We start from the raw sequence: 24,837 nt of genomic DNA on the forward strand, positions 1-24,837 counted from the left end.
TGTGTGTGTGTGTGTGTGTGTGTGTGTGTGTGTGTGTGTGTGTGTGTGTACATATAATTAAAAGTTATACTGCAGCTGAACACGAGGTATTGTTCCCTTCCAAAAAGCATTAAAATATAAAGGTCAGGTATCTTAAACAGCATTTTATTGCACAAGCTTTTAAAAGACCTTGAACAATTAAAGCAATGAAATATATTCCTTGATCTTTGTTTTTAAACATTCCTAGAAGCATAAAAAGAAGGCAGCTTCCAATGCAAAAAACATTAACCCTTTCTCTCCCTTGGCCCAACATTTACTTTAAGGCTTGTAAGCCTTTTCAAGACTTCTCATTACATTCATGTTGTTTGGGTGAATTTTTTTGGTCATCCAGCAGTTTTCACTTGGGTGTCAGGGAAATCATAGCACAAAAATGCAACCCACTAAGTAAGATGTCAAGCAAGATACCATGAGAGAAATTGCTAAGAAATCAAGACGAGATCAATGGTTCTAAACTCTTAGGAGCTTTAAAATATAACTGAGCTCGGGTCCCACCCACAGACACTCTGATTGAGATAAGCATTGTAGGGGCCAAGCATTTTTTTAAAGTTTCTCTGATGATTTTTTTTTTAGTATGTGGCCACGTTTGCAAATCACTGGGTTAGAATATTTTAAACTCTTCAACATCCCCTAAGTCTTAGGAAAATCTTCAATCCTCTGATGCAGTGTCCTTAGATTGATCACATCTTTTTTTCCCTTTTTTTTTTTGAGATGGAATCTTTCTCTGTTGCCCAGGCTGGAGTGCAATGACACAATCTCGGCTAACTACAACCTCCGTCTACCAGGTTCAAGCGATTCTCCTGCCTCAGCCTCCCAAGTAGCTGGGATTACAAGCATGTGCCACCATGCCCAGCTAATTTTTGTATTTTTAGTAGAGATGGGGTTTCACCACGTTGACCAGGCTGGTCTTGAACTCCTGACATCAGGTGATTCGCCGGGCTTGGCCTCCCAAAATGCTGTGATTACAGGCATGAGCCAACATGCCCAACATGATCACATCATTTCATTTCCCACCCTTGCTCAATTTCCACAAAAGTGAAATGGCAAAAATAACAAACCAATTTCACCAGTCTATGGAAAAAATTATTAATAAATGTTAAAGTCTTTGCATACATGAATATTAGTTTTGACAACTTCCTTACACAGTCTGTAAAACTATGCCTTAACTTTTCAAAGGGATCGCTCTCCTGCCAACTAGTCTATAAACAGATGAAGGCTCTAAAAATAGCTTCACATTTTTTTTCCACTAAAGTACCTAGCAACTAAGACTGGGTATGAGTTGTACTACTCACAGAACCATTGATCTCAGGGTAAAAAGAATTCTGCAGAGGTCATCTAGACAGTCCCCTGCCTTCATACAGAAAAGAGCTCATGACCCCATTTCACAGATGGGCCAAGTGAGGCCCAGAAAATTAAAGTGATCTGAATTCAGTCACACTCAGGTCTCTACACGAACATGTCAAGCTTTTAAGTACTGGCTAAGTAGAGTTCTTTCTCTACTAAAATTTCATCTGGGTGAACCAGAGTTCTTTCTCCAGGTCTTGGCTCACCAATCTCTAGCAAAGAAGGCTGAGATCCCACAATCTCTGGTCTGAGGATGTAGAATGAAAGAAAAGCCTTAGATGTCAATAAATTATTAAGTTACTTAATGGATTAGTAACTTTGAACAAGATATTTCGTGTGACTAAGCCTCTATTTCTCTATTTACAAAGTAGGAAGAATAATTTTGTGAGAATTAAGGAATCCAGTTGATTCAGTTAAAGAATTATCTGAGTCCCTATTTTGTGTCTCATCTATATCAGATGGTAGGAGAATGTCGGTGTGTTCAATGCTCCTGCTCTGTGGGGCACTCCTGGGCTTTCACCCTGTTCCAGAGAAAATCTGCTGCTGAGCAGCAAATGTAGAAACTGGGAGGAATGTTTAAGATCTCATGCCCTATTTAGACTATTTCAATTCATAAGACATGGAAAGTCAGCAGAGATTTCAGATAAGAGAGATTAAATACAATTGTTCTATCATTTATGAAGAGGAAAAAATTCCCTGTAATTAAATATCAAAACACTGAGCTTGGGATATTGGAAGGGGCAGAGGGTGTTAATCATAAACAAATTAGTGAGATAAATTGCAGGGTATCCACTTCCTAAAGGCTTTAGAAAGTTATTGAGGTTGATAATTACAGAAATTCTATGGGTCATCATTCCTACTTGAAGGGCAGATCAATGAAATAGACACCTAGAAATATCAGCCTGATCCCAAGGCCCTCAGGTGCCAGAGACTGAATGTTAACGGGAAAAAAAAAAAAAAAAAAAAAAAAAAAACACATTGTGGAGAGCATCTAGTTCAATAACCTCATTTTATAGATAAAATAATAGACAGGAATCAAGGAAACATGTCTAGGATGATAAAACAATTAAAAAGGAGATAGGATAGCCAAGGGATATTCTAAGTCATTTCTCCATTAGAAAATTCTCACATCGTTTCACACTATATCAGTCAAAAAATAAAGTGAAAAACTTTGAAAATATATTTCAACAATTATAGTCAAGAAACAAAAATATTTTGCTTTTCCTGAAAAAATAAGAAGTGTTCACTGACAAAGAAAAACAGTTAGGGTAGTCCAATATATTCAACATTATGTTATTTAAAAAAAAAAAAAAAAAAAAAAAAAAAAACAAGGCTGCACTGGGTGCAGTGTCTCACACCTATAGTCCTAGCACTTTGGGAGGCCAAAGAGGCCACTTGAGCTCAGTAGTTCAAGACCAGCCTGGGCAACATAGTGAGACCTCATGTCTTAAATAAATAAATAAAGCAGGACACATCCAAATGCAATGTTATTTTTATCTGAAAAAAAAAGTGTGAGAGTGGAAAAGAAGGAAGCATGCTTCCCCTTTTATGAAGTTTACTTTGTGGTCTTTATTGCACAGGTGGTATTATCACATAAGGTGCCTTCTAAGAGGAGATGAAAAGTCAAGAGGAAGGCAAAGGTGGTGGAATGAAGTTTAGGGCAGCAAACTTTTACTGAGAATTTTCTCTGCTAATGGCTCTAGGCCAGGATCTGTGAGGAACAGGATCATAAGAAAATACCATCCCTGCCCACAAACTGTTTAAAAGCAAACAAATCTGTAATCCCAGCACTTTGGAAGGCCAAGGTGGGCGGATCATGAGGTCAAGAGTTCAAGATCAGCATGACCAACATGATGAAACCCCATCTCTACTAAAAATACAAAAAGTAGTCAGGCATGGTGGTGGGCACCTGTAATCCCAGCTACTTGGGAGGCTGAGGCAGGAGAATCGTTTGAACCCGGGAGGCGGAGGTTGCAGTGAGCTGAGATTGTGCCACTGCACTCCAGTCTGAGTGACAGAGCAAGACCCTGTGCCAAAAAAAAGAAAACAAGCAGAATTATGCTAACAATTTACCCTAATCCAAGCCTTGAGTGATGAGTGCAAAGAAGTGAACAAAAATCATCACTAACCATGGACCAAGAACAAGACAGCAGGTAGTCACCCATTAGACAAAAACAGTCAAAAAAAATGAAGCAAAAAACTTTGAAAATATATTTCAGCCATTACAGTCAAGAAACAGAGATCTTTTCCTTTTCATGACAAAATAAGAAGCCCTCAAAGAATATATGGCCTGGTGAGGACATACAAAATCATTCATCCATCACTGATTCACTCCATTCATTGAAAATCTACCATGTAACAGGTACCGACGTACATGCTGAGGCTTCAGAAATGAGCAGGACATGGCTGAGTTCACAGTTCAGGGCAGACAACAAACACACAATACTGAGTAAGCACCAGGCAGTGTGATTATGCCAAAGGAGATTTTGTGCTTTAAAAGAGTAGGTTACTCAACGGAGAGAGAGGTAGGTTATCAGAGATGGCAGGGAAGAGGCACCTCTACAACAAACAATCACACTTTTGACTCTAATACAACGGAGAGTGGATAAAGTGCCTAATAGAGATAAGTGCCACGCACAGTGAGAAAGTCCCTAGGGAGTATTCTGATCAAAGCCTTGGCCTTGAAGGAGAGGCAGAGTCTTCTAACTGCTTTGATGAATCACAGACCAGTGATTCAGCTCTGCAAGAAACCTTAGAGATGGATATTCCAAGGTCTCAAGGGGTTAGTACCAGAAGCAGAACTGGAACTCAGAACACAAGTTGGACCACTAGACTGGTCCCTCTCCCTAAGCCCACTCTGCCTCTTCTGTGTCTGTGAATGAGCTTACCACTCCCAGCCACGCCAAACTGTATAGAACCATTTCAGCAAGAGGCTCGGGTAGCATTAAAGAAGCTCCCTCCTCAACAATGTTAACGTTTTGTGATTGTTGTCTTGAGGCAACATGTTTGCTTTTAAACGTTCCCAAATTAAAAGCCATTCTCGGCATTCCTACAATTGTATATGGGCCAGCCACAGTGGCTCACTTCTGTCATCCCAGCACTTTGGCAGGCTGAGGCAGGCAGATCTCTTGAGGCCAGGAGTTTGAGACCAGCCTGGACAGCCCCAACCCTACTGAAAATACAAAAATTAGCCAGGCGTGGTGATGGGCACCTGTAAGCTACTCAGGAGGCTGAGGCAGGAGAATCGCATGGACCCGGGAGACAGAAGTTGCCTCGAGCCGAGGCTGTGCCTCTGCACTTTAGCCTGTGTGACAGAGCAAGACTCTGTCTCCAAAAACAAAAATTTTTTAAATAAAATAATTAATTTAAAAAAACAGTTGTGGACCTGAACTCAGATTCGTGTCAGAGTGAACTTTCTAGTTAGTCTCCTCTTTCCACAGTGAAGAAATTATGCCTAGAGGGATTGAGGTTAGTCACCGTGTCCAATCACAGCACCTGAACTCAGAAGAGTCTAGCACGTTTTGCTCAATGCTGCCAGCTTGGTGGCCTATGCCCTCATTCTCACAGCCTGCATTTTTTTTTCTTTTTTTTTTGAGACCAAGTCTTGCTCTGTTACCAGGCTTGAGTACAGTGGCACAATCTCAGCTCACTGCAACCTCCACCTCCAGGATTCATGCGATTCTCCTGCCTCAGCCTCCCAAGTAGCTGGGACTACAGGTGCATGCCATCACACCCAGCTAATTTTTTATTTTTAGTAGAGATGGGGTTTCACCATGTTGGCCAGGATGCTCTCGAACTCCTGACCTCGTGATCTGCCCGCCTCAGCCTCCCAAAGTGCTGGGATTACAGGCATGAGTCACCACACCCAACCCAACAGCCTACACTTTTTATAGACTGACAAGTGATAGACCTCAGGACAGCAAGAATCATGCCAAAAGGTTAACATCCATTAGCTTGTATTGTAGAAACAGATCACAAGATATTACAACATAAAGAAAGAGAGAAATAAACCATTTATTTCACAGCTTTCCGTGCAAGCTTCTCAAAGCCCCTTTCCAGATCCGGCCTTCTGCAACACCACCCCAAGCCCCTGGAGGTTTGATCCCTACTTAAACTGCCCCAGATCACGCCGTTTTCCTATCAGTACCCTACAGCAAAGGTGGAAAAGAATTGCCAATTTCTTGTGAATCCTGAAGATTTCCTTTATGAGTCATGGGAAACTAAAATAACTTGAGGGGTAGGGGGAACTGTAGAAACAGTTTTAAATCAGTTCTCACTATTTTGTTCCACAGTGTGGTATAACTCCTAAAAACAGAAAAAATGAAGTTTCTAGAGTTGATGCAAAAATAGGAGTTTTTGTTAAGGTTGTGTCAGTTGTCACTGTGGCATTTCTTATTAGTATTTTTCTTACTGTCATTTTTTTTGTTATATTAATTATAGTTTGATCACTGTAGGAGCTATTTTGAATCCATGGGACTTTCCTAACCAGATTGTTTTGGCATTTTAAAGTTACTCACATTCGGGGCCTAAACAATATGGCAAGGATCTTTTTTTTCCTCTCTTTTTTATACTCAAATTCTGAACAAAGGAACCATCTGTTCTCTCTCTGAAAACATCAGCCCTTGTTTTCATTTTTCATTAATAATAATGCCTCAAACTTACATCATCTCTTTCTCCAACTTGCTTATTAAAGCATTTTGTAGACATTGCCTCATTCATCTTCAATGCCATCCCCTACAAACTAAGGAGAAAGGGGAAATGTTTGCTAATCTTCACTTAGATACGTGATTATCAGATGTTTAACAAATTTTGCATGAATGATTGCATGTTAGCCTCAGAAGGGACCTTGGTGATCACCTGGCCCAGTTCTGGCTCTTGCATCTGTAAAATGAAGACCCAGAAAGGAGAAGTGATTGCACATTCTATTTGTGTACCTAACTCTCTGCTCCTGACTGTAAGCAGGGAGGGCAAGAATGGCGTCTTTCACAGTTTTGTATCTCCAGTACCTGGTGTGTAAAAGTCATTTGTTGAATGAATGAAAATGCTTGCAAAAAGTTACACAGGTGGCTGTGACAGAGCTGGGGTCATAGCTCTGCTCTCCTGCCTTCCCATTCAATGTGCTGTTTTTTGTTTTTTAGTTTCTTTCCTTCTTCTTCTTATCTCTCTGTCTCTTTCTTTCTTTTTATACTACCATATAGACCTGAATGCAAAAAGAACCAAGCAGAGACACAACGAAAAGGTGATGAGGATGGAGAGGATAAGAAGCGAACTTTTACCTGTAAGTTAGAAATTTGTTGTACAAACCCAGTAGAAATCAAGTTTAGCCATTAGCCATGCTAAAACTTAACCCATGTTAAGGCTGAGTCTCTAAAATATCTGCATTCCTTATATGCACCATGTATTTAAGGATTTGGTGGATTCCTTAAACATTACCCAACTGGGGAAAATAACCTGTCTTAATGACAAAGGATGGCAGGCCTCCTTAACACTCATTAGCCCCCAAAACAGCACATCATCTACCCTGCGATTTGACCTCGTCCCTCACTGTAATTCAAGAGGACTTACAGTATCAGAATCATGAAATCTACCAGCCCAAAGTTTTCCAATGAGCAAAGGTCACTAGAATAAAGACCTTTTCTCTGTATGCCTTGCTGGAAGTCAGAAGCTCATCTGGCACGTTTTTCTTATTTTCAGAATGCCCTACTCCCCACCATTACTCTTTGAAGTTATAGGGAAAAATAAATTGTTTCTAGAAAAACAAGTTAAATTTGGAATTCTATCATCTGAATTGCTTCTATAGCCGTAGTTCTAACAAAGTCAGTAACTCTCTGAAGATTCTTTAAAAACTGGTTGTCCATGTAGATGAGAAAGCTGTAGGTCTGGAGAAGGAAATCTTTTATTTTTAAGGAAAAGAAACAAAGAAAAGAAATCAGACGGCCAAGGAGAACTCAAGTATATAATAATGTGGTCTCACATGAGGTACATCAGTTACAGATATAAGCAGGAAACAAACTAGCTTGAAAATAAAAACAGATCAACATAAATGAACCCTAAAAACAATTTGGATGACTTTTTTGCCTCCAAAGGGAAAGATGAATGGACATCAGAAGGAGGAGAAGAGAAAAAGATGGAGAACAAGTAGGGAGATGCTGAAATCCCACAGTGTATCTCACACAAACACAGCAGGCTGCCAAGGGTGTCTGGGGCTGCCCAGCACACAGCGGGGAGGCATTTATATCCAGTCATGCAGTATCAGCTGGAGAAACGTACAGCATGTACTTCAGGGCAAACAGCTGCAAAGAGGCTTGCGCAGATAACAGCAGGTTGAATTCGTGTTATATCAGTAGTCCTACCCATACACCACCTTCTTTTCTTAGAGTACCAGGCTATCCCCATGACCATTTATCATTCTTGCAGCCGCTACATGGAATATTAACCATCTATTAACACTTCCCTGTCAAAATCGTGTCCATTTCATACATAGGGACATTCTTGCTCTCTCTAAAAACATCACTTTAGACTATACATGCATACCCTGTAACATCCTAACATTTTACATTTAAAAATAAAAGAATCATATAGTTAAGGACAGATAAAAGATCCACAAAATGTTCCTTAACTGGCCTTGCTCTCCATACCTAACTTTTTAGGAGGATTACTTTAATACAGCCAACAGGGAGGTTCATTCACTAAGTGTGTTTCTAATCACTACTCACATGTCTGCTCATGCTGCAGATTAGAGAGCAGCTCCTCCGCCCTTCCCATGCTCCTCCCACCAAAACCATGTCTGAGGGAAGAATCCCAAAGAAGGTAGATGTGTTATCCCACCTAAGCAGCATTACCAATTAACTAGTAAATATGATCGGATAGTTATGATTATGCTTTTTAAATAAAAGTTTCTACATATGTATGTTGCTGGTCTGATATTCTAACCACTCAATTATAGTGGAATGACTTTGAGTAAGGCTCTTAACCACTCTAGACACATCAATTTCCTTCACTACAAAATAAAGCAGTCAAATTCAGTACATACTAGACTTCCTTCTAACTCAGAAATTCTGTGCCTATGAAGTTGCTACTGTCAATCAATCTGACCTCTCCCTCTTCATTTGTTCCTCTTTACCTCTCTCTCTCTCTCTGCCTCTGTCTCTCTTTCACTCACAAAAACAGACTTATCCAAAACTCCTGACTCTTATGCAGTCAACAACCTTGTTAGGCAAGCTGTAAGCAAGTCCTACCCACATTCCCCCTCACTACTCTTTGGCCTAAAGTTTGATACCAAAAGGATTTTCAAATCAGTTTATGAAAGGAAAATGAAACACACAGATACCATTTACACATAAACCCCACCTTGAGATGAGATCCTCTGAAGGGTCCAGCAGTCTCTCCATCATCCCAGTTCACAGAGATGACCATCTACCAGCTCCATGAACTAGGGGACAGCAATACCACAGATCTAGGTGCTCGAGTCCCATCTCTACTTCTTGCTCTCTGAGACCCTGAACAACTCATTTTACCTCTCTGGGCCTCAGTTTCTCTGACTGTAAAGTGAGGTGTTTGAGATAAAATAAATTGCAGATTATCTACCAATTTTGATATCCTATCCTAGAGCCCTGAATTTTCATGAGAAAGGAAGGCAAACACCCATCCAAGCTGTCTTGACTGTATTGGTGTTGACATACAACCTCCCAGATAAACGAAAGTGACTTTTTGCATGAGTTGCGCAATCAATACTAATAGCTCACTAATAGGGCAAATACTTCTAATTTGTGTTTGTTTATTTGTTTATTTCCAAGCTAAGGAAGTTGCAGACACCACCTGCCAATGACTTTTGGAGACTCCATAACGCCTTTTTTCAGACAATGGGCCCCAAGTTCGGAAACTTAAAATGTCAAAGGCAGAAACCACAAAATACAATTAAGGAGCCTGAAATATTGGTAAAATAAGAGAAAGGAATACGATAGCCTTCTTTAAAAATTTTGTTAAAACCAATAGTGACCATAAGAAAAGGCGATGTAAAGTAAAAATAAAATCGAGCACAGAAAAGACTGATTTGCCTGGGATTCCTTTCAGCCGTGTCATCGACACAAACAGCAAAGACCGTAATACTCATGTTTCTATTTGCTACCCTCAACTGACATGGTTGGCCATTTGTTTTGTTTTAAATAAAATGAGGAAGCAACAGCAGTATTAAATTCATCCGCAAAAAGCCCATATTTGCATGTGGAATACAAGTAAGTGTGTGCCTGAATGGGTGATTAGGCATACGATTGCCCATCCGCACCCAGGGCCTAAGCAACCCTGCAGGTGTGCCTGCCGCAGGCACAGAGAACCTGAGTAGAGATATCTCTGCCGTGGAGAAGCTACAGGTGGGAGAGAAACCCCACGGCAACTGGACTTGTTCTGAGCCACCCACCATCCTGCTCCTGATCCACTGCCCCCATCTCTTAAAGCTGAAAAACAGAAATATGTCTTGTCATTGTTTTGCCAGATTTACGTGGACTCTTTAAATCACAAAGGCAATTTGTTTTTTTTTTTTCTGAGCATCTTCAAGCTGTCCATATGAGACAGCAAACTTAATCAATAAATAGGTGTGCTCTGACTGTTCCACTGACCAGCCATTCCCATGTCTCTCAAATAAAGGCGGCCGGGCGTTGTGGCTCGCGCCTGTAATCCCAGCTGTTAGGGAGGCAGAGGCAGGAGGAGCTGTGGCTCGCGCCTCTAATCCCAGCTCTTAGGGCGGCAGAGGCGGGAGGATAGCTTGAGCCCAGGAGTTCGAGACCTGCCTGGGCAATATAGCGAGACCCCGTTCTCAACAAAAAGGAAAAAAACAAAAAGACAAAAAATAATAATAATAAGCATTACAAATAAAGGCATATCTTGTTTTATTACACTTCAGTTTATTGTAGTTGGCAGATAATGTGTTTGGTTTTTTTTTTTTTTAACAGATCAAAGGCTTATGGTGGCAACCATACAACTTGCTTGTATCAAGCAAGTCTTTTGGTACAATTTTTCCAACAGCATGTGCTCACTTCATGCCTCTTTGTCACCTTTTGGTAATTATCACAACACTTCAAACTTATTCATTATTATTATATGTACTATGGTGCTCTGTGATTAGTGATCTTTGCCGATGTGACTATCATAATTATTTTGGGGTGTCACAAACCATGTCCATATGAGATGGCAAACTTAATCAATAAACAGGTGTGCTCTGACTGCTCCACCCACCAGCCATTCCCATGTCTCTCCTCGGGCCTCCCCATCTCCCACAGTAATTCTGAAATTAGGCCAATTCACAACCCTGCAAGGGTCTTGAAGTGTTCAATTGAAAAGAAGAATAGCATATCTCTCACTTTAAATCAAAAGCTAGAAATAGTTAAGCTTAGTGAGGAAGGCATGTCAAAGCCAAGATAGGCCAAAAGCTAGGCCTCTTGTGCCAAACAGCCAAGATGTGCATATAAAAAAAAAAAAATTTAAAGTGCTATTCCAGTGAACACAGGAATGATAAGAAAGTGAAACAACCTTATAGCTGATACAAAGAAAGTTTGAGTGATCTGGATAGAAGATCATACAAGCCGCAAAATTCCCTTTAAGTCAAAGCCTAATCCAGACCAAGGCCCCAACTCTGTTTAATTCTATGAAGGCAAAGAGAAGTGAGGAGGCTACAAAAGAAAAATCTGAAGCTAGCAGAGATGTGTTCCGGAAAAAAGATGTCTCCCTAACATAAAGTGCAAGAAGTGCCAGCAAGTGCTGATGGAGAAGCTACAGCAAGTCATCCAGATGATCTAGCTAAGATCATTGATGAAGATGCACACTAAACAACAGATTTTCACCGTACATGAAACAGCCTTATATTGAATGAAGATGCCATCTAGGACTTTCAGAGCTAGAAAAAAAAAAAATCAAAGCCTGGCTTCAAAGCTTCAAAGGATGGGCTAACTCTCTTGTTAGAGAGACTACTGTGACTGGTGACTTGAAGGCAAAGCAAATGCTCATTTACCATTCTGAAAATCCTAGGGCTCGTAAGAATTATGCTGAATCTACTCTGCCTGTGCTCTATAAATGGAATGACAAAGCTTGCATGACAGCACATCTGTTTACAGCATGGTTTACGGAATATTTTAAGCCCACTGTAACCTACTGCTCAGAAAAGAGAGAGAGAAAAAAGATTTCTTTCAAAATATTTCTGCTCATACCTGGTCACGCAAGGTCTCTGATGGAGATATACAAGGAGATTAATGTTGTTTCCATGCCTGCTCACACAACATCCATCCTGAAGCCCACGGATCAAGGAGTCCTCTCAACTTTCAAGTCTGATTTTTTAAAAAAATACATTTCGGCTGGGCGCAGTGGCTCATGCCTATAACCCCAGCACTTTGGGGGGCTGAGGCGGGTGGATCACGAAGTCAACAGAGACCATCCTGGCCAACATGGTGAAGCCCCGTCTCTACTAAAAATACAAAAAAATTAGCCGGGCGTGGTGGCACGTGCCTGTGGTCCCAGCTACTCGGGAGGCTGAGGCGGAAGAGTCGCTTGAACCCAGGAGGCAGAGGCTGCAGTGAGCCAAGATCGCACCACTGCACTTCAGCCTGGTGACAGAGCAAGACCCTGTCTCAAAAAAAAAATACATTTCATGCAGCAAACCACCTTGCCATGTAAGTACCTATTCAACAACCCTGCATGATCTGCACATGTACCGCAGAATCTAAAGTACAATTAAAAATACACACACACACATACACACACACACACACACACACACACACACACACACACACACACACACATATATAATGGAACTTCAAAAACAAATACATTTCATAAAGCTCTAGCTGCCATAGATAGTGATTCCTCAGATGAATGCGGACAAAGTAAATTGAAAGCTTTCCAAAAAGGATTCACCATTCTAGATGCCATTCAGAACATTCACGATTCATAAGGGAAGGTCAAAATATCAACATTAACAGGAGATTGGAAGAAGTTTATTCCAATCCTCATGGGTGACTTTGAGTGGTTCAAGACCGGAGGAGGAAGTAACTGAAGAAGTGGTGGAAATAGCAAGAGAACTAGAATTAGAAGTGAACTGAGGATGCAACTGTGTTGCTGTAATTTTTTGTTTCAACTTGAACAGATGAGAAGATGCTTCCTGCCGATGAACAAGGAAAACGGTTTTTTGAGATGGAATGTACTCCTGGTGAAGATCCTGTGAACATCACTGAATGGCAACCAAGGATGTCAAATATTCCATAAATGTAATTGATAAAGCAGATCCAGGGTTTGAGAGGACTGACTCCAATTCTGCAAGAAGTTTTCTTGAAGGTAAAATGATATCAAGCAATATCACATGCCACAGAGAAATCTTTCTATGAGTACGTGATACTGCTTGATATCACTCTTTTTCTGCAGAGTCAGTCGACGTGGCAAACTTTACTATTGTCCCAGTTTCAGAAATTACCACAGCCACCCAACTTTCACCAACCATCACCCTGATCAGTCAGTAGCCATTAGCATCATGGCAAGACCCTACATCAGCAAAAGTAGGACTCTCTGAAGGTTCAGATAATTGCTAGCATTTTTCAGCAGTACGTTCTTTAAATTAAGGTATGTACACTGTTTTGTAGACATAATGCTAGCGCATACTTCATAGACTACAGTATAGCATAAACATAATTTTTATATGCACTGGGAACCAAGAATTTTGTATGACTCGCTTCACTGCAATATGTGTTTTATTGTGGTGGTGGTCTGCATCTGAACCCACAATATCTCTGATGGATGCCTGTACGGGTTGTTGCAACTATTTTTATTTAGCATGCATGACCACTTTTACCTGCTTCACCCGAGCCACACTATCCTCCTCACCTTTGCAGCATGTCCCAAGCATGCTTCAGTTCAGGTTATTTGTGTTTGCTTTCGGTCAGTCCTATACACTCTTCCCCAGTCTCTCCCACCCGTCCATCTCCGGCTTGCTACCTCGCTTCATTCAGATCTCTGTTCACATAGACTCTTACCATCAAGACCTTCTCAGGCCAATGAATCTGCATTTGTGTCCTCCCTACTCTTCATGCCTTTAACCTCTTTTCTTCTTAATACATTTGGTTGGTGTAAATGTAATTGCGGATTTTGCCATTAAAAGTAATGGTGGAAAGAGCAATTACTTTTGCACCAAACTAATAGATCACAGTGTAAATATTACATATTTACACATCAATTTTTCTGTCTTTTTTTTTTTTTTACAGTTGTTCTAGTCCCATCATCTGGAATAGTGTCTAGCAAATAGTACGTGCTCAGTAAACAGTTAAGTCAATGAGTCACCATTATTACTGTTTGCAAACCATTATACTAGATGGCATGGGATCTCCTATGGAAAAAGACCGAATTCATGCTCTCAGGGAGCTTCTACAGAATTCATGCCCTCGGGGAGCTTCTTCAATCTAGAGGAGAAGAAAGATTGTGAAAACTGGCTTACACAGCAGAGCAAAGTGGCATAAGATTGTGAAAACTGGCTTACACAGCAGAGCAAAGTGGCATAAGATTGTGAAAACTGGCTTACACAGCAGAGCAAAGTGGCATGAATGGTCTATTGAACATATAAACAAAGCATTCTAGTGGTACAAAAAAAAAAAGCAAATTATTGACAATAGCGGATGGTGGTGGGAAGAGGCCTAAAGAAGAGACTTCTCTGGAAATACATTGAGAAGAAACATAGAAATCATCTTCAAAAATACATTAGCACAAAAACATTCTAAGACATCCTCAGTTAGTCTCCTTTCCTTCATCAATAATGCTAAGTGGAGAAGAGATTGCCCAAGATAAGTCAGCACTTACGTGTGCCAAGATTAGGGAGAAAGGCACACTCACTTCACTCCATTAAAGTCTTCATTTTAAAGTGGAAATTATTTAACTGCACAAGAAAACATGTCTAAAAAAATTCTAGACTCTTAAGACAGGAAGGACCTTAAAAGTCATCAAGTGTAACACTTTATTCCCTCCACAAAATACCTAAAATACAAAATACCTGATTGGGTCAGCCCCACCTAAACACCTGCAGGGGTGGTGAACCTTGACCCCGAAAGGCACATCCCATCTGTGGTGTGCTCTTAATATCAAAACATTATTTCTCATACCATCTTTCCATTTCTTCCAACCCACTGCTGCCAGAACTCTTTCAGAGGTCCCAAAAAGTGAGTTTGCATCTCTTCCACGCAGTCTTAGGAGAGCACCACCTGCTCTGCTCTCTCCTCCTCCCTCCCCTTTATTTCTTCTTCACACTAAGCATTTCCAGTCCCTTCTTCATTCATCTAGGGTTCAAGTTTCCAACACTTCCAGCCATCCTAAAATGCCCTCTTCCTTTCCTTCCTTTATTCTTGTCCGACTGTTCAATCACCTGGTTGCTGAGTTAACCTGCTGCTCAGGCAATTGGGATCTTGGCAGAAAGTTAAGCATTTTGTCTGAAGCTGGAAGAAGGGGAACAGGAGATCTAATGGATTCATGGGGTAACGCTGATCCAATTAAGACCCTGGCAGGATCGCCTGCCTTTCTGACCTTGACCTTGGACTGTCATCTTTGACATAAATTAGAATAGTATGGACATTATAGCTCCTAGGAAGCAAAGAAGATGAAGAGGTGAAAGGTGACCCCACTCAACCTCAAAGACACACAGACTTTGAGTAGTCTTGTGCTTTCAATAAGTCATGGATCTTCTAGAACTTCTTATTCAAGCTTTTCATCTCCCATAGCCAGCCTACCTCGATGAATGTGAGACTAGAATGTGTAGCTTTTAACTATCTCTATATCAGAGAATCAGCTTCTAAAACCTAATGGGCTGTGTGATCTTCAAGACACTTTACAAGTCAGTAAATCAAAGCATCCCAGAAGGTAAAACAAAAAGAGCCATTTAAATCACCGAGTCCAAAAACAGCCCAGATATCTCTTGTGTGCTTTCACTCTCCACTCCTTGCCCACAACCATGGCGATATTCCTAAGTGATCATTAACTCGGTCACAATGCAGCCTCAGAGTGATTCTCAACACAGCACCTCAAGGAACCACTACCAACACATCATTTGGCCATGAGACATGAAATCCAAACCACTCGTTCCTCGGCTGAGCAAAACTGAACAACAAAGATGAGCCAGGACTGCCCAGGTCTCACTATGAGGAGCAGACCTGGAACTGTCAAAGCCCCTTACTCCACACTCCCAAGTCATTTCTCCTCCTTTAACTCTGGTAGTCTGTGAACAGCCCTTAGAGTAGGGGTGGGGGTTTGCTATTGTACTAAGTTCCATAAGAGATACAAATAAAGCATTTCTAACAAGGGGCAGGAGCGGCACAGGAGGCTTAGAGGAAGATGTGCATTTGAGCTGGCCACAGAAGGATGCTATTTATAGGAACCGGTGGAGTATGCCTTTAGGAGAAGAAAAGTTAGGATTGGGGTGAGCATTCCAGCAGAAGAAACAGCATAAGCAGAGGAATGGTGAGGACTGTGGAGTGCTGAGCCGGGGTGAGTAGCAGCTACATACAGAGGTCATGGAGGGTGGCAGTGGGGGCTGGGGAACAAAGAAAATGACAAGATTAAAAGAGTAAACAGAGACTTTGTGGAATTGTAAATGCTGAGTTCTAAAAATTAACTTAAAGGCCTTAAGTGTCATAAATGGAAAAAGAAGATTTTAAAAGTATCCAGTTGCAGTGAGCCGAGATTGCACCACTGCACTCCAACCTGGGCAACAGAGTGAGATGCTGTCTCAAAAAGACTTAAAATATATATATATACACACATATCTCCATTCTCAATGGGGGGAAAAAGCCTTGCTATAAACTATATTACAGGAATACTTTCATTATGTAAAAGCCTATTTTGTTTTCATGTCATTCTTAGATTACATCATAGAGTGGCTGCAGCCATCTCGTACCATATTATAAATAAATCACTGGCTTAATCATAGAATGAGCCAGAGCCCCAGATTTAAAAGGAAAATATTAGATCATTTTTAATAACTGATATAACTCAAGCCAGTTGCCATTGAACCAGGGTGAGGTGATCTCATCCTGAAGAAGTCCAGAAAGGACCCAAAGCAGGTCAGAGCTGAGCAGGTCCCAGAGACACTTCCATTTGCAGATGAAGAGGTTGCTAATGGCACCTGAGTAGAGTTCACCCTCTGGACTAGACAGTCTTGTCATTAAAATCAACACTTACAGCCAAGCGTGGTGGCTCATGCCTGTAATAATCCCAGCACTTTGGGAGGCTGAGATGGGCAAATCACGAGGTCAAGAGATTGAGACCATCCTAGCCAACATGGTGAAACCCTGTCTCTACTAAAAAATACAAAAATTAGCCAGGTGTGGTGGTGCGCGCCTGTAGTCCCAGCTACTCGGGAGGTTGACACAGGAGAATTGCTTGAACCCAGGAGGTGGAGATTGCAGTGAGCCAAGATCGCGCCACTGCACTCCAGCCAGGCACCTGGTGACAGAGCAAGACTCTGTCTCAAAAAAAAAAAAAAAAATCAACACTTTCTTTTAAGTAGTGATACCCAACAGGTCTTCCTCATGAAACACAGTGTATAAAGACTTTGATGTCCGAGCCACTATATATCCAAGTATCAGAAAATATGAGCACACTATGATGTTTATACTTATGTCTTGGGAGTCATTATGCAAAATTAGAAATGTTGAGGCTATTAGTTATTCAGGAAACGTGAATCTGGGGTGACCGAAACACAAATGCTGCAGGTCTGGGCCAAGCCATGGGGACAGTGTAAAGAGAATATGAGATAATGGCCTAACAAAGAAAAGAACTAAGGGTGATCTCCAGCAAAGGGCTAAAGACTCTTAGGGGTGATCAGAAACTAACATTTAATGTGTACCCACTACGTGAGCAGTACCACACTCAATAGGCACTTCATAGATATTGCGCTGCTTTGAGAGCCCCAAAGACTCCATGAAGTAGGCACTATTCACTCCATGGTTTGCAGAAGTGAAAACAGGTTAAAAATTAAGTGAACTAGGTAGGATTCTGTGACTAATGTGACAGTCTTCCTACTCCAAATTCCTCTTTACCATGTTGTCCTTGTCCAACTAAAACTCTATGTCCTGCCATGTACTTTTTTTTAGTTTTTGTTTTTGGAGATGGAGTTTTGCTCTTGTGGCCCAGGCTGGAGTGCAGTGGCACAATCTTGGCTCACTGCAACCTCTGCCTACTGAATGGCTGGGATTACAGGTGCCCACCACCACGCCTGGCTGATTTTGTGTTTTTAGTAGAGACGGGGTTTCACCATGTTGGCTAGGCTGGTCTCGAACTACTGACTTCAGGTGATGCAACCGTCTTGGCCTCCCAAAGTGACGGAGTTACAGGCATAAGCCACCACACCCAGCCTCTACAATGCACTTTTAATAAAAAATAAATAATAGATAGAAAACACATTAAGAACAGGAAGAGCTAGACAGGCGTGGTGGCTCATGCCTATAATTCCATCAGTTTTAGAGGCCGAGGCAGGTGAATCCCTTGAGGTCAGGAGTTCAAGACCAGCCTGACCAACATGGTGAAGTCCCCACTCTACTAAAAATACAAAGAAAAAATAGTCAGGTGCGGGTGTCGTTAATCCCAGCTACTCAGGAGGCGAAGGCAGGAGAATTGCTTGAACCTAGGAGGTGGAGGTTGCAGTGAGCCATCCTACTGCACTCCAGCCTGAGTTGCAGAGCGAGACTCTGTCTCAAAAACAAAAATAACAGGATGAATATTAAAAAAAAAAAAAAAAAAAAAAACATGCTGAGAGTTGAAGGGGACCATGGAGCAGTCACAGCAGGATTCACATTCTGGTCACCCACATTCTCAGTGACCAAAGCTGCGCTTTCCTCATTTGGACTGTAGAGTCACTAAGCTTGACCATAATTTTAAGGCTCCAATTTCCATTAATTTTTCTAGTTATGTGAAAATGGACCCCGGGGGAACCTGTCATCTTCTATAACATAAACTGCTGAGCTTGATATTGAAAAGGACTGCTTTGGTAGGGGGAAGAGAAGGATGCTTTGGAAAAGAAACTTCTTGTCATACAGAAGGTATTGGCTGGTTTTATGTCTGGTCTTGTCAGTCTCAAAGTAATGCTGTATATCAGCTCTCTGGTCCTAACACAAATGTTATTCATAACTGCAGAGACATATGTACTATTGATTTATGCAACTTCACAGGACACAGCATGGCCCACCAGGAGACGCAAACCCCTGAAATTTACCTAAAGGGACAAAATCAAAGCTCAAGACTCCAATTTTTGACCTATTTTTCCCAATCTGTTTCTGGGACACGATAAAGGATGAGAAAAGAAGAGAAGATATGCCTAAAAGTTGCACAGACTCATTATGCAGCAGAGACTGTGGGGTGGTGGAAGGTGGGGCACGGAGAGGAGCTGCAGATGGCTCGTCCCTTGACTACCCCTGGCTCTGCAGCCCTGCAAAGCCTGTCCCCTTTCCAAGTCTTGGTGCCTCACGCACACAGCAAAGGGCTCAAGCAAGAACTTTTAGGCATTTCTACCAAAGCAGCTCTAACTGCTGAGGAGGGCAAAAATGTAGAGGTAAGGGAACACAGCATGAATTGAAAACCTGTGCTTTTCCTCTTAAAAGCCATGCCAGTTTTACAGCCTGTGCTATTATGTATCTATGCTTCTGTCAAGAGTTTTAAATGAAGTTTTCCCCAAAAAATGTCTCCAAGTAAAACTGATCCACAGAGGTGTGCTGGGTTTATTCAGTAGCTTCAAGCAAACCCCAGGACCACCTTAGCACACCCATGTAAACCCGGGGTATCTGTGCTAACAGCCCCTAAGATGGCTCCATGTAACTCCGCCACCTGGTATGCACACCCTTGTGCGATCCCTCCCCTTCACTGTGGCCTGGATTTAGTGACTGGCTTCTAGTAAAAAGAATGAGGCAGAGGGAACAGTGTGTCACCTCCAGGATTAACTTATAAAAGGACTGTGACTTGCCTCTCAGGGACTCTCTCTTGCTTACTCACTTTGAGGGAAGACAGCTGCCACTTGTGAGCTGCCCTATGGAGAGTCCCACATCGCAAGAAACTGAAGTCCTCAGCCCAGTCTCTGTGGGGAACTAAATCCTGACAACTATCCTGTGATGAGCTTGGGAGCAAGGAGAACTTCCGGAGTTCAGGCTTCCGGTGAGACGGTAGGTCCAGCAACACCTGGCCTGCAATGTGGTGAGAGATTTTGTGGTACCCATCCGAGCTGCTCCCAAATTTCAGACCTACAGAAACTGTGAGATAATATTAATCAATGCTTCTTTTTTTTTTGAGAGTCTCACTCTGTCGCCCAGGCTAGAGTACAATGGCACTATCTCGGCCTACTACAACCTCCGCCTCCTGGGTTCAAGTGATTCTTGATTCTCCTGCCTCAGCTGGCCAAGTAGCTGGAATTATGCCACCATCCCTGCCTAACTTTTGTACTTTTACTAGAGATGGGGTTTCACCATGTTGGCCAGGTTGGTCTCGAACTCCTGACCTCAAGTGATCTGCCTGCCTCGGCCTCCCAAACTGTAGGATTACAGGCATAAGCCACCACGCCCAGCCTAATCAATGCCTCTTGATTTACGGTGCTAAGTTCGAGGTAATTTATTACACAACAATAGATAACTAATATCGCATCAAAGTTTGAAATACCCAGACCTGGATTATTTTAATGGCCACCATTTCTCATGAAGCATAAGAAGTACATCATAAGAAATTCAGTAACAAGAACTCTTCAAAGAAATCTTCATCCCCAAAACCGCAGAGATGTATTCCAGCTTGGTGACACATACACAGGCATGCTCACACTATAGAGACATGACCATGGATGTAATCACATTGCCCACAAAGTCAACACAGTACCTTCTGCAGCAGCATGTTGGTGGGAAATGAGCTGGAGACTGAACTAGACGTGGGAGGTGAAAGACTTCTTGCCTGTCCAGCTGTATTCTGGTATCAGCTATATCTGCCTTTACAATCTGTCCACCTCAGCGGTCCAAACTATGGCCACAGGCCCAACCTGCCAACCACCTGGGCTTGCATCATAAAGCTCCGTGGCTCACTGAGTTCCGTGGCTCACTTGTGTCATAAAACTCTGTGACTCACTGAGATCAGATTCAATCCTCCCAGAAACCTTCCCCAATGTTTCCTGTGATCTCCACTCTCCCAATCCTTGATCCATGCCCCATGAGATCAGAGACTATAATTTACCTCAATTTTCCAAGCACTGAGCCTAAGGCCTGAAACATATCTGATGATTAATAAATGTGTACCATAAAGAATATGTTTCTCATGTGTATTTCTTTCTTATGTATTTATCTTTTTCCCTGACTATAAGCTTCTCAAGGTCAGGGACTGAGCCTAATTCACGTAGTTTCCTAAAGATCACGAGGTTCACTAACATCCAAGCACTGACATCAGGGCAGCAAACACATACTCTACGAACCAGGGTAAATACTTGGCCGCAATCCACAGAGGTCTTTCTGTCCATTCACAGTTCAGACCCTGTCTACCACACAGCAACCCAATGAGGAAGGTCTGAGGATTCTGATCCCCTAAAGCCATGGCTAAGGTAAAGTGGAAGTATATCCACTGTGTCAGAAGCCAAGAAATAGAAGAACATGGAATCAGGAGGAAGGAGGCAAAGGAGAGAAAGAGATATCACTACTTTTTACTTTCATGGCTAGGACACATAGCTCCTACAAGACATCCCTGGGTTACATGAAGAGCCGTAGAGTTTTGGGAGACTGGATAGGTCACTGCTCAGACCTGACAAATCCTCTTGTAAGTTTTGAAGCAAATAACGTAAAAGCAATAAAAGCTGGCTGAGCAAACGCTCACACGTGCCCAGAAAGCACCTGACTGAGTAATGACAGACAGCCAAGACATTCACCTCTGACGGAAGTTACCAATGCTTTGCTTCCGGCGGACACTAATACTGATACTTCTGAGGCCCAAAGAGGAAATATTAAAACTGAAAGCCCTTGGCTACCGTCAGCAATTGTAAACTGGTATCAACAGAGGGAAATAATTTCCTTCCTGACTCCCACTGGGCTAGTCACGCCTGGAGCAGGTGTGATTATCTCATCTAACAAAGTAAGAAGCTAAATGGGCTAGACTGAAGCTTCCGTGGGGTCTCTCAAGCACTGAGACTCCTAGGTTTCTGAATTTACCTCCCTCCGCCTCCTGTCTCAGGCAAAAATGAATGTGAAAAATAATAATACGTAACTCTACTTCGATTCTAACCTGCATTATTAAGCAACATTGCAGGTCTGCTGCAGGACTGAGGACAAGTTCGTGCCCATCCAATCCTGAGGGGGATGAGGTGCAAGGTTGGCAGGAAGGACATACGCCGAGCACGTATAATGCTCCAGATACGGTGCTGGGCACAGGGCATATGTTGTTTATATTCAAGATGAATCTTTAAGGAAGAAAACAACTGTAATAACCTATCATATAGGAAGCACACTTTATAGTTTACAAAGCAGGTTGGCATTAACAACGTGCTGGCTCTAAGCACACACGAGAGGTAGGCAGGGCAATGATTATTGTTTCTAATTCTCAGATCAAAGAAAATAAAGGTGAGAGGATGTTGTTCTTCCACGGTTGCACATCTCATACTTGCCAAGAGTTCTGTTAGGCCATCCCACCATACTCACTGCCTTGTTATGCATTCACAAACTTCTTAGGTCATGTGGCCCCAGAAGTCTTTTTCTGTTCAGTCATTTGAGTTTTTCACTTGTTTAGTTGTAGAGACAGGGTCTTGCCACATTGCCCAGGCTGGTCTCGAAATCCTGGCCTCCATCGATCTTCCTGCCATGGCCTCCCAAAGCCCTGGGCTGACAGATGTGAGACCCCATGCCCAGCCTGTGCGGCCACTAGTTTCATCCTCAGAAAACCCGAAGTCTGGCCTTGTCTGTGCTACAATTGCTAAAACTCCCCAACAGAGCATCAGCCAACGCCTGATAGAACACCCTTTAGGAAAGGGACCCTCACTACCTTCCAAATTATTCTATCCATAAAAATGGACGTTGTACCTATCCCATGCCAGAGACCCCAGCAGACTCTGGAGACACACACATGAACAAGTGAAGCTGGCCTTCTCCTGCCCAGGTTTGATGTTCTCGAAGACCGTGAGCACGTGTGCCCCAGAATCCTGCGGCAGAATCCACGGTCTCATTCCGGTAACGGTTCTCGGTTGGCCATCATTCCTGGTTGTCTCAGCAACCTCGTGTAGACAGTCCGGCTGGCTCATGCCTTTTCAGAAGGTGAGGCAGGAACTAAGCCCAGCTCTCTAGAGGGGCTCTGACTGGGGGTTAAAGAGGTTTGCAGAAGGCCTATGGTTGCCCACAGAGCTTCCAGTCCTCTCTCCTTCTCCTAATAGCACCCAGATACTCCTTTAAGGGACCGCCTGTTCTCCACTGTGCATGTACCGTGAGATTTGGATGGGCCTGTGTCCAAATTCAGTTACAGGACAATCCTGGTTCATATTAGCATAATCCCATTCTCTTGGCTTCAATGACTAGTTCAGAAATACACAGTCAGCCAAACCAATGATAATATAGCAAACCAGGCTCTTTCCCCAGAATGGGAAGAGGGATGTCTATGGGTTTCAGCAAGCAGCCTTCTCATGACCCATGATGTAAAACATTCCGAGGATGAATCCCAGACAAAAAAAAGGGCAGAGCAAGAAGCGCTGCAGAAAAACAGAGCTGGAGTCCTGTTCAAACTGTGCCTGAGGCTCACATGACCTCTGGACTTGCCAGCTTCCAGGCGTTCTCGGTTTGCAGAATCACCCACCCGCTTCATTCGAGATGCCACACTCTACTGAATGCAGGCTAAGACCGCTTCGGCATTTTGGAAACCACTCCCAACTGCTGGCTCATAATTAGCTTATGAACAACAAAAACTCCTAGGTCTTTTCCAGTTTGCTCCTGTTAAAAAAATCTCTCCCATTCTGTCATTACACATTTGATGTTTTAAAAGCTTCATATTTGCCACAGTTTAATTATAAACACTGGAAAAACTCAAGACGTAGGGCAGGTGACAAAGAGTTTTCATTTGATACTTAAACTGTATGCTAAGGGGAAAATATTCACAACCATGTTTGAAATTTTAACAGACACTAGGGTTTATGCATCAAACCAGTGGTTCCCAGCCTTTCATGTTATATAGATCAACAGGCCCATAGTCAGTTGTACTTTTAAGATATGCTGATTAAGACAGAGAGACAAAACACAACTATAAACTCAGTCACATTTTTAAATGAAGTTCTTTTTTTTTTTTTTTTTTTTCAATCACAAAAGCATCTTCTCTGTTCTGAAAAACTACACCACAAATATGTGAAGTGTATTGTTTACACAGCACAATGCCATTGCTGGGGGCATACATGAATTGGCCTCAGCACAGGGACCATCGATCCAGGATGCTAACTGGAAGTCTCACCCAGAATCCGCTGGCTCATTTCCTCAGCTCTCATTACAGCCCAGGGCATTCCACACTGTTGATTCTTTCCATCACCCCCATTTTTTAGAACATAGTGTTTTACTCTACCCACTAAGTACAGAGGTACTCCAAAACACAAGGGAAAATTTACCTTACCTGGTCATGGTTCCCCTTCCTGAGCACATAACAGGATTTGCACACACATCCCGATGAAGCTCTAGCAGGCCCTTGAAGACAAAGGCTCACACCCTTTGCCTAAGCATATTTAGCCTGCCCTGCCCCAAAGGGTCACTACAAAAATAAAATGAGGCTGGGCATGGTGGCTCACACCTGTAATCCCAGGACTTTGGGAGGCTGAGGCGGGTAGATCACCTGAGGTCAGGTGTTTGAGACCAGCCTGGCCAACGTGGCAAAACCCTCTCTCCACTGAAAATACAAAAATTAGCCAGGCGTGGTGGTGTGTGCCTGTAGTCCTAGCTACTCGGGAGGCTGAGGCAGGAGAATCGCTTGAACCTGGGAGGCAGAGGTTGCAGTGAGCCAAGATTGTGCCACTGCACTTCAGCCTGGGCAGCAAAGCGAGACTCTGTCTCAAAAAAATAAATAAATAAGATCAAATGAGATCACAAAAGAAGAAGCACCTTGCACAAGGGTAATCAAGAGACACTCAATAATAATATTGCTTTCTTTCCTCATAAATGCCAAAACACTATTCAGTGACATTTTCATTTTGGTCTTTCCATTTCATGAACACTTTCTTGCATGCCAAATGAGAAAGAAGGAAGCAATACAATTACTGGCAACCTGAAATCATTACTCCAAATTTTCTTCCAGTTTCAATGCGTGCCACCTTCCAAGAGCTGAGCTCTGCCTTTGCTTTGCCACACATTTTATTAGCACAATCATATACTGTCTATTGCCATAAAAACAACTCAAGAATGAAGGAAGGGCATTTCAGTTCTTCTCTTGTTCTTAATGCATCCTAGTTACTGAAGCCCATACTTTAAG

The 24,837-nt window shown here is 42.3% G+C and overlaps 1 protein-coding gene across 12 annotated transcripts in view; it reads right to left on the minus strand.

Annotated features, from left to right (window-relative positions):
- LPP (LIM domain containing preferred translocation partner in lipoma) overlaps positions 1-24,837 on the minus strand; it is a 733,292-nt gene that overhangs the window by 632,726 nt on the left and 75,729 nt on the right. The window contains exon 1 of one of the 12 annotated variants that reach the window (XM_032298551.1): positions 8,731-10,090. The exons of the other annotated variants lie outside the window; for them this stretch is intronic. The gene's annotated coding sequence lies outside the window, so the exon portion shown is untranslated. Of the gene's footprint in view, positions 1-8,730; positions 10,091-24,837 lie in introns of those variants that run through there. 12 annotated transcript variants of the gene reach the window in all.

The sequence above is a fragment of the Sapajus apella genome, unplaced genomic scaffold (genome assembly GCF_009761245.1).
Source record: "Sapajus apella isolate SASKATOON/1434 unplaced genomic scaffold, GSC_monkey_1.0 scaffold38, whole genome shotgun sequence".
NCBI lineage: Eukaryota > Metazoa > Chordata > Mammalia > Primates > Cebidae > Sapajus > Sapajus apella.